The sequence below is a fragment of the Magnolia sinica genome, chromosome 4 (genome assembly GCF_029962835.1).
Source record: "Magnolia sinica isolate HGM2019 chromosome 4, MsV1, whole genome shotgun sequence".
Classification (NCBI taxonomy): Eukaryota; Viridiplantae; Streptophyta; class Magnoliopsida; order Magnoliales; family Magnoliaceae; genus Magnolia; species Magnolia sinica.
This window is the reverse complement of record NC_080576.1, coordinates 94,714,792-94,724,436: the sequence shown is the minus strand read 5'-3', so window position 1 is coordinate 94,724,436 and position 9,645 is coordinate 94,714,792. Positions and strand designations below refer to the sequence as shown.

Below are 9,645 nucleotides of genomic sequence, written 5' to 3'. Positions count from 1 at the left end.
CTAACACTAAGGCTTTCAAGCCAATAGTGGGTCCAATCACATAAACTACAATAGATATGACATTCAATCAACTAATCTATATATGATATGATAGTGTACATGTGTATGTGGGATGTACTAACTATCAACTTCTAACATTCATCTAATCATACATATATATATACTTCACTAATCAAACACATAAGCATAATTAAACAAGTGCTCAAATGACAATCCCAAACACAAGCATATATAATGGTTTGGTGTTTCTACTCCACTCTTGGCGGATGCACTCAACCCATGAGTGTACTGGATTTCACTATTGGATTTTTTAATTTAAGTTTACCTCTAACCTTTACAACCCTACACAAGGAACGTGGTCCTATACAATAACTATCTACCGTACACTCTCGTCGAATGCTCTCGCAAGAGACTTCAGTTGGTTTTCTATCGGTTAACTAATCATCTCGGTCCTAGTCCTACATTTACTCCCGTCGGAGGCTCTCATGGAGACTAACACATACACGCCCATGTCCGATGAATTCAACCATACACAAGAGTTTAGGTCCTACATAAAAACCTATAAAGCTTGGATTACAAACTCTTACCATCAATCATACACAAGGAAAGAAAGTATTGACTCACTAATTGACACTTGTCGAATTGAGCCCCTTTGATGCATCGTATCGGGTTGCTTGATCGATGCTCTCCCATACTTCAATCAGCTTTCATTTTACTCCCCTGATCATTGATGTCAATGCTTTACCACTGCTTAAGCTCCAATATCAAACACCTTATTTGCAATGCATCATTAAGGTGACCAATGTGATAAGGGGTTAAATGAATCTCATATAGTTAAGGGCCTGTTTGGGCATTTGTGTTATGGTGGATTATAACGGATAGAATTGAGCCGACAGCAGCATTTATGGATGTCAGTGGACTGTCTTGGGATAGAAGTATACACTTCTATCCCAGGATGGTCCGACCTTCTGTTTGGAAATCAAGGGATTCGTTTCATCCCATGGGATATCACGGTGTGGGTTGTTTGGATTGCCATGGGATACAACACTTTTCCGTCTCTCCAGCACCAACAACTTCTCTTTACACGTAACGGAACATCAAACTCAAAATAGGTCGATTTACAGTCATGTTAGAAGCATCAGATGAGCGATTACTGCGAAAACAAGACATCTGATGAAAACAACAACAGCCTCTACATATGAGGGATCAAAATCAAAAACCCTTCTTCCAGCTCACAGACCCAACCATCTTCATAGGCGAAATCTCCTTCATGCTTTGGAAATAGATCGTTAGCCTGAGAAACAAATGGGGAGAAAAAAGACCTGCAAGATAACCAAAAACTATAAAGAAAAAGGATAAGAAAAGACACAAAACCTCTGCTAAATCGTAGATCGGTGACATATCAGATTTCCGAAGAGAGGGAGGCAAGATCTCGTCAAGAATCCATCAATCTGCAGATGAAGTAGCTAAATCTAGAGAGAGGACGAGATAAAAAAGAAATGATAAAAAATAGGAGGAAAAACGCCTATCAAGATGTAGATCTGCGAGAAATCTAAACGAAAATAAAGAAAGAAATGATAAAAGAAAAGAATAGATGAAGAGATCTAAGAAAGAAGGCGCAAGAGGATTTTGGGCTCGAGAAGTCGTCCGAAACCCTCTAAATCCCGCCCGCGGGATCGCCCGAATCCCACGCCTCTAACAGATGATTTTGGAAGTGAAAGTTGGGACGGTCGCTCGGTTGCCCAAACGTACATGGGATGGAATAGGGGAGGATTTTACAATCCTACCGCTCATAAACCACCGTAAATCAAATGCCCAAACAGGCGCTAATAGAATGTTGTAATCATACAGGATTCATCTAGATGGGTCTTCTAAAGGATTTAGACAAGGGATATACCAATAAGGTTAGGTCTAATCTTTAGAAAATAGTGGAATTAAAGCACATCTTAAAGGTGAAGGTTAGAATCCTCATTAGAGTTAATATCAAGGAAGATAACTTGGAACTCATTAGTTTAGAGACTTAGGATGAGTGATTTAAACATGAAATCACCTAGACTTTTATTACACCAAAAACCCATCAATTTGCCTAGGAACCGAATGCCATTTTTTTTATAATAAACTGATTTGCAATGCCTAGCTAATGACTCTGTCGATATGTCGAAGGTCCTTCGATGGGATCAAAAGTCCTTCAATAGGATCAAACCCTCTGTCGATCCCATCGAGAAAATTAAAAAATATCTTTATTGGTTGCTGGACTCATTCTTTGATTGGATCAAGTGGACCTTTGATTAGATCGAGTCCCATCAATAGTTTGTTGATGAGATCGATTACTACTCGAAAATTGTTGTTTGAGGCATACAATTTCACAGCAGCTTCACACCTTCTATCTTTAGTTATTATGTTACAATTAAGTTTGTAAGGTTAAGGGATGATCAAAGAAGGTTTACCTATTAAGCCATGATCATATAGAGGTTCAATGGTTATTTTAGGTCAAAGGTTGTGGTCACCAAAGCACCTCATTTACCCGTTATTTACTCCTTGATGCTTTATGTCCAATTGTGTCTTCGATTTTCAACTTTCAAGGGTTCAACTGACTATATGACACATAGACTCACGTGATTAACAAAGAAGGTGCACAAATCAATGCACTAACAAATATCATTATATAACTAGTATGCAAGATGAAGTATGTTCTCTTGTATCGAAGTCAAAAGAACAATAGTTTTGCTATCATCCCATATGATTTATATGCCCCCTCATGTTCTCACTCATGTGCTAATTTTGGTAATCCGAGTAAAGAGGCAAAGATCTAACTACATTTCTTAAACAATCATCCAATATTATGACAACATTAGTGATGAGCAATCTGGGCCCATCACTAGTTGTAAACTTATTATGAGCAAACAAGAAATTGCGCCGCCAACTTTCTCGTGTCATTGGCTAATGCACTTTCATATTACATTATTATAAATGCCTCATTGGTTAATTAAACCAATCCATGTGTAATATACAACTCACTCATATGATGTAGAATAACATAAAATAAGAACAAACATATATAATTCTTACAATATAAGTGGGTCCATGGTATGCTGATTGCATTTGAAGGATTTTGAATCATTCCCCAAAACTGTCTGAAGTGGGACATTCCTAACCCTTGATTAAGTACAATGAAATTAACAAAAGTAAATGCCCATGACCTTCAATATGTTGGATTGTGGTTCATCAAATGTAGCTCATCATATCAACCGTCAAGATTACTGAACTTTATCATACGCCCCATCAGACTCAAGTCTATGGCCTATTCTCAAGCCCCACTTAAATTTAGAAATTCTAACATTTAAAAATCCCATGTGCAAATGGCCATTTAGAAAGATATCCCGTAATGGTCCACATCAACTAGAAGAAAGATCAAGATGGGTAACTTGCATCTTCCAATATTTGAAGATTAGAGGACATAGTCAATTCCATTTTGAACCTGACCCACACAATGATTTATATCATCGAACTATCATAGTCCACTCATATCTGAAAAATGAAGTGTAGCATACATGACATACGATGGACTATTGTCCATACACCAATCTTGGGTTCTCATTTCAGTTAATGTATATTGTTACTTGTTTAGCTTGCCAACAATCTAAATCAGGAGATTTTTTGAATATGGCATATTGATGAACTATAATTCCATCTTATATGCTGAGACTCAAATATTGCATAAATTTTTCCATTTATATTTTGGTTTTATGAACATAAATCATCTTAATATTTTATTTTACTCATGTATATATTGCAAGGTGAATTTAAAAGCTTGGATTGAAAAAAAAGGTGCTAAAAAGTAAGAATTTGATGCTCAAAAATCACCAAGGCAAGGGATGGATCTTAGGAAACCAAGATTGAAGAATTCACATGCCAAAGATCCAAGAAAACCAAGTGAGGAATGAAAAGAATCGAAGATTTGAAGTGAAGAATCCTGAAATCATCCTGAAAAGTGTATTCTAAAGCTCTGAAGTCTATTTTGGAAAACTACGCAGCAGGAAGTCTGTTTTAAATGAACTATGCAGCGAGAAGTCTATTTTGAAAAAATACGTATATTTGAGGCATTTTCTAGGGTTTTCAACTTTGTACGAAAATTGGAGTTCCCTACTTATAAATAGGGCCTCCTAGGGCATTCTTAAACATCATTAGAAGCATTCAAGAGCAAAATTTAGGGTTTTTAAAGAGTTTTTAGTTTTATTAAAGCTTTATAAGTTGTTTCTTTCCTTTTAGATCTTTTCTATTTGCAATTTTTTCTTTATTTCTTGTTGCTTTTTATTTCTGCAATTTAATTATGTTTTTCTAAGTTCCCTCTAGCCCAAGCTAGAAGGGAAGCACATGGGTTTAATATTTCTTTAAGTTATGATGATTGATTGTTTTAATGATGAGAAGAATGGTGTATGCATGTTATCTATTATTTAGGTTTTGTTTTTTATCCTCTTGTGAGATCCATATGTTTCCATCATATGAGATCCACATTGATGGATAGGCTTACCCTAGATCAATCAGATTTCCTAGATAGGAGATGTTCTCAACCTGTTATATTTCTTTGATATTCATTATCCTATAGATATTGAATACTTAAAATCACTGGCACTTGAGAATATATGTCAATGGTGCAAATCCATTATTTTCTAATCTTTTATATCATTTATTAAAATATTTAAATTATGTTATTTTCCGATTAGGCTGACCATAGTGCTCAGATCCTAGTTGTGTTATCCAAGTCATCATGATTTTGGAACATTAACCTATGTGTGGAACTCTGAAGCTTGGGTGTTATTTTATTCAGTTGAATTACATCCATTCAAAATTTTCAAAATCAAATCATTAGTTTAGTTTTTATTACTTAGTTTGTTTTGCATTTGATTTTTTCCTTCTCACAATTCATCTTCCTGTGGGATCAACCCTGTATTCAAGGGATACTATTTACGAACCTCTGCACTTGGAGGCAAGTAATTAAGTTTTTGGCGCCGTTGCCGGGGAGACACTGAAATAGATCAGATCTGTGCAAGATATCTAAGTTAAGTTTTCTTCTAAACCTTCCAGATTTTCTGTAGATTTTTTTTTTCTTTTCTTTTCTTTTTCTTTAAAAATAAATTCAGTTGGGTCTTTCAAGCACTAACTATGACATAAGGTTGCCCTGCTTGGGATTTTATCACCTAAGTGCTATGGTTGTCCTACAGTTGCTATTTGATCACAAAGATCATCTGCTGAATCTATTTTTCAGATTAGCATAGTTTAATTTCTGCATTAGCTTTACTTTTATTTATTTATTTTATTTTATTTTATTTTATTTTTTTGTGGACTGAACCCTCATGGTCGGCTCTGCCACCTGGGTTGTTGATTTATTTTGCTTTGTGGACTGAACCCTCATGGTCGGCCCTGCCATCTTTATTTTTGCTTTGTGGACTGAACCCTCATGGTCGGCCCTGCCACCTGGGTTGTTGATTTATTTTTGCTTTGTGGACTGAACCCTCATGGTCGGCCCTGCCACCTGGGTTGTTGATTTATTTTTGTTTTATGGACTGAACCCTCATGGTCGGCCTTGCCACCTGGGTTGTTAGTTAAGTTTTTATTTTTGTTTTAAGTATCATACTTGTTATTTGAATTAGTGGTATTTGTTGTGTGGTGTGGATGGTTCATGTCCCGTTGGAGTAGGGATCAAAACAATCGACTCTCCTCCGAAGGCAGACTAGTTTCAGGCCTTGATCATTCACTTAGAAGAGGCACTCAACATCACTTGGATTCCATGGCAGACCCAGTTGATAATCCAAATCCAAATCTGCCAGATCCAACTATAAATCAAAATAGAGAAAATCAATATAATCCTCCTCTTGAGGATGAAAATGAAGTTCATAGGAATGTGTTAAACCAACCACGGACTTTACGTGAACATTTACACCCTGAGAGATCAACTTTACCATCTTGCATAGTGTTCCCTGCTCACACAGGGAACATTGATTTTAAACCAGGTGTGATTCAATTAATTCCTAAATTTCATGGCTTGGATTCTGAAAGCCCCTACTTGCACCTCAAGGATTTTGAGGAAGTAATTGCAACGTTACAAGTAAACAATGACAATAGGGATGTACTTAAGCTTAGGTTATTCTCATTTTCTCTAAAGGATCGGGCCAAAGCATGGCTCAACTCTCTAAGACCTAATACCATCACTTCATGACAAGCCTTAAGTAGAGAGTTTTTGAAAAAGTTCTTTCCCGAGCACAAAACAAATGCACTAAAACAAGAAATCATGTCATTCTCCCAAAAGGGGAATGAACTATTTTTTCAAGCTTGGGAGCGCTTCAAAGACATTCTAATTACTTGTCCACATCATGGTTATGAACCATGACACGTGATTGATGCTTTCCGAAAGGGGCTCACCATGGATACTCGTCAGTTCATAGAGATGATGTGTGGTGGAACCTTTCTTGACAAAGATCATAATGAGGCTTGGGATTTTCTAGATATGTTAGCAGAGAATACGCAGACATGGGATGTCTCTGTTAAATCAGACCAAACTAGACCCATTCCTAGAGAGAAAGCGGGAATGTATGTCCTAAGAGAGGAAGACGACCTTAATGCAAAATACGCTGCATTGGCTTGAAAGGTTGAAGCCTTGAAAATTAGGAAGGTTGATATGGTTAAAGCAAACACTTCCTTAGATAATTTTTGTAGCATTTGTGGTGGTACAGACCATGACATAAAGGATTGTCCAATAATCTCAGTTGTACAAAATATCACGCATGAGCATGATCAAGCAAATGCTATAAATAATTACCAAAGGTCAGTTATGCGACCAATGGAAAACACGTACAATCCAAATTAGTGTAACCATCCTAATCTTAGTTGGAGGAATGGACCACAAATTAATGCGCCCAATGCACCTCAAATGCCTCCACAAAATAACTTCTTGGGGGCATCTAACAATGCACCATATGTGCCCCCACCAAAGCGATCATCTGTGAAGGATGCATTGACCACATTCATGAACTCTCAAGCTCAAACGAATCAGTCTCTAATCCAATCAAATCAAGAATTAAAGACAGCTGTGGCTAGGATTGACCACCAGCTACCGGCCTAGTGGCAGGGGAGAAGCCAATCCGTTCCCAGCAACTATCAACTACGTACTCACCTGAGCCTATCTTTACAATGCCACCTTGGGTCATGTAAGTAATCTACTGCATATATTATAAACATATATTCTAAACACAAGAGAAAATGGGTCTTTTCAAACTTTGACTATACAATCAGCATAATAATGATTTGGTACTATACAGTGGGAGTCAAAACATTTTTACCAAAAATCCTATACCTATAGCAATTTCAGGGTAAAATCTCCTGATTTCTAAGTGCCTGTATATCAAGTGTGATATGCAACCGAGTATCAAACAACTCCCACAAAACTTTCGAGAGGCGATGCTTCTAAGAAACTTCGGTTTGTATGTAGGCAAAGGACATGGACACCAATGATGTTCGTGGGAAACTTCATTTTTTTGTACCATATGCTATGGACCGAGCACGTCGCTTTCAAACGATGTTTCCACGAAACTTCGGCTCCAAACCATCCCAAAGTCATGATTATGGTGGATCCGATCATAATGCCTGCAATATTCCATATAATTATTTACGAGAGATGCTTATATCCAACTCGTTGCATGACTAGTGCAAAAATCAGCAATTTTAACTCATCAGGTTGACCACACCATTGAAAATCATGTATGGCTGCTGATAAATTACTAAATACAAGTGTGGTCTTCTTGATGAGTGGATTGGGCTGATTTTTGTGAATGGTGATCACCATGTTGGGACCCACATATTGGACGGGTTAGATGTCATAGATATATGAAAATTGAAAGTTATCCAATGGGTGGACGGTAACTTAATCGTCCAACCGGCTGTTGGATATAAGCAACCCCCGTGACGAATAACACGCAGCCCTGTTAAATTTTCCAAATCTCATAAAAATGCACTTACATTTTAATTTTGAAAAAAAAAAAATAGTTTAAATATTTGGGCCCCACCTTGATATATAAGACATATCTGTGTTGTCCACTCATTTTAACCTAATATTTGGTGGCATGAGCCAGAAAATGAGGCTGATCCAACACTGAAGTAGATACATTAATGGAAATAGTTGCACCAATGAGTTTTTAATTGTAGATGTTTGATTCTCTAAATCCTGTGGGGTGGTCTACTTAGCTTTGTATCAGCCTCATTTTTCTAGTTAAGCCATAAATTTAATTGGCATAACAAATGAACAGTAGGAATAAGCTACATACATCAAGGTGGGCTCCACATATATTTGGCTGTATCCTTAATTTTTTAGCTTGAAAAGTAACTGTTAAATCAAATTTAGGCAATAATGCAACAATTACCAAAGGAAATAATTATTATTCTTAATTACCGTGTATTCAGTTGGCTCATAAAACCAAACACCCCCGCAAACCTTGGATATAGAAAGCTGGAAATGGACATGGGTTGGATAGTGACGCTGTGAGTAGCCTAATAGCTACTTAGTCCATGATCTTTGAGCCCCGCCATGATGTATATATTTTTTCCAATCCATTTTTCCATTTTGAAAGCTCTATATCAAAAATCAGGTGGACTACACCACATGAAACAATGGTGAATCAATGTCTTCCGTTAAAAAACCGCTTTGACGCCAAAAAAAGGCTTTGGATAAAGCTGATATATATTTTTTTAACTTCATCCGAGTATGTGTAACCTTACCAACAGATTGGATGGAAAATAAAAATTATAGTGGACCCTTTTATGGTAGGCATTCAATCACCACTGTTCTCCTGTGATGTGGTCCACCTGAGATTTTTACCTGCTTCGTTTTTGAGTTCATCCTCTAAAATGACCTGAAAAAATGGATGGACGGCGTGATACATCATTGTGGGGTCCACAGAGCAACGACCAGTAGGGGGTCAGTACGCAATCTGCATTCCTTGGAGATGTTCAGAGAAGGCTAGCTCCATTTGTGTGAGCGGTGGAAGGAGATCCGCACATAGTTACAGGTTGAGGATGTGAATCACGGGACACGTGCCAGTGTGACACACGTGTGTGATTCATCTCATGGGTCTCTCCACAAACATGCACTGGCCTAGAAAACATGCTGGTCCACTCATTAGGTGGGCCAAACCTGCACGTTGAACATAAACTATTTGTTATTTCTTTTATAACCGTCCAATTTTCCCAAAAACATATTGCTGAGCCACATGTTGTGGTCCGAACTATTTGTTATTTCTGTTTTGTGGAAAACAAAATTTATGCAGTGGACCCCACTTGATGAATGGCCTGGATCTAACACAAGTATGCCACATCATCACATGTATATCCCCATCTACCTTTTCAAACTCTCTCTGCATTCACCGTAAAATTTCTTAAATTGTATGGCGAAGGTAGACGCGCGGTATATTTCATTTTGTGAAGACCATCATTTCCGGTAGTCGTTAAACCACCAAACTCAGCGTTGTAGTACGAAACAACCGTTCTAGTTTACCGTGCATAAAGTAGGTTGTCTTATTTCAGGACAGGTGATTGATTGGTTATAGGTACCTCTAGGGTCGGTGTACTGTGGGCACGCTGTCCATCCATTTTTCC

At 37.5% G+C, this 9,645-nt stretch overlaps 1 non-coding gene across 1 annotated transcript; it reads right to left on the bottom strand.

The window, feature by feature from the left end:
- Positions 1 to 6,271: 6,271 nt before the first annotated feature.
- Positions 6,272 to 6,378, bottom strand: LOC131244849 (small nucleolar RNA R71). Its single transcript, XR_009170620.1, has one exon. It is a non-coding gene; the product is annotated as a small nucleolar RNA R71 (small nucleolar RNA).
- Between the last annotated feature and the right edge of the window lie 3,267 nt (positions 6,379 to 9,645).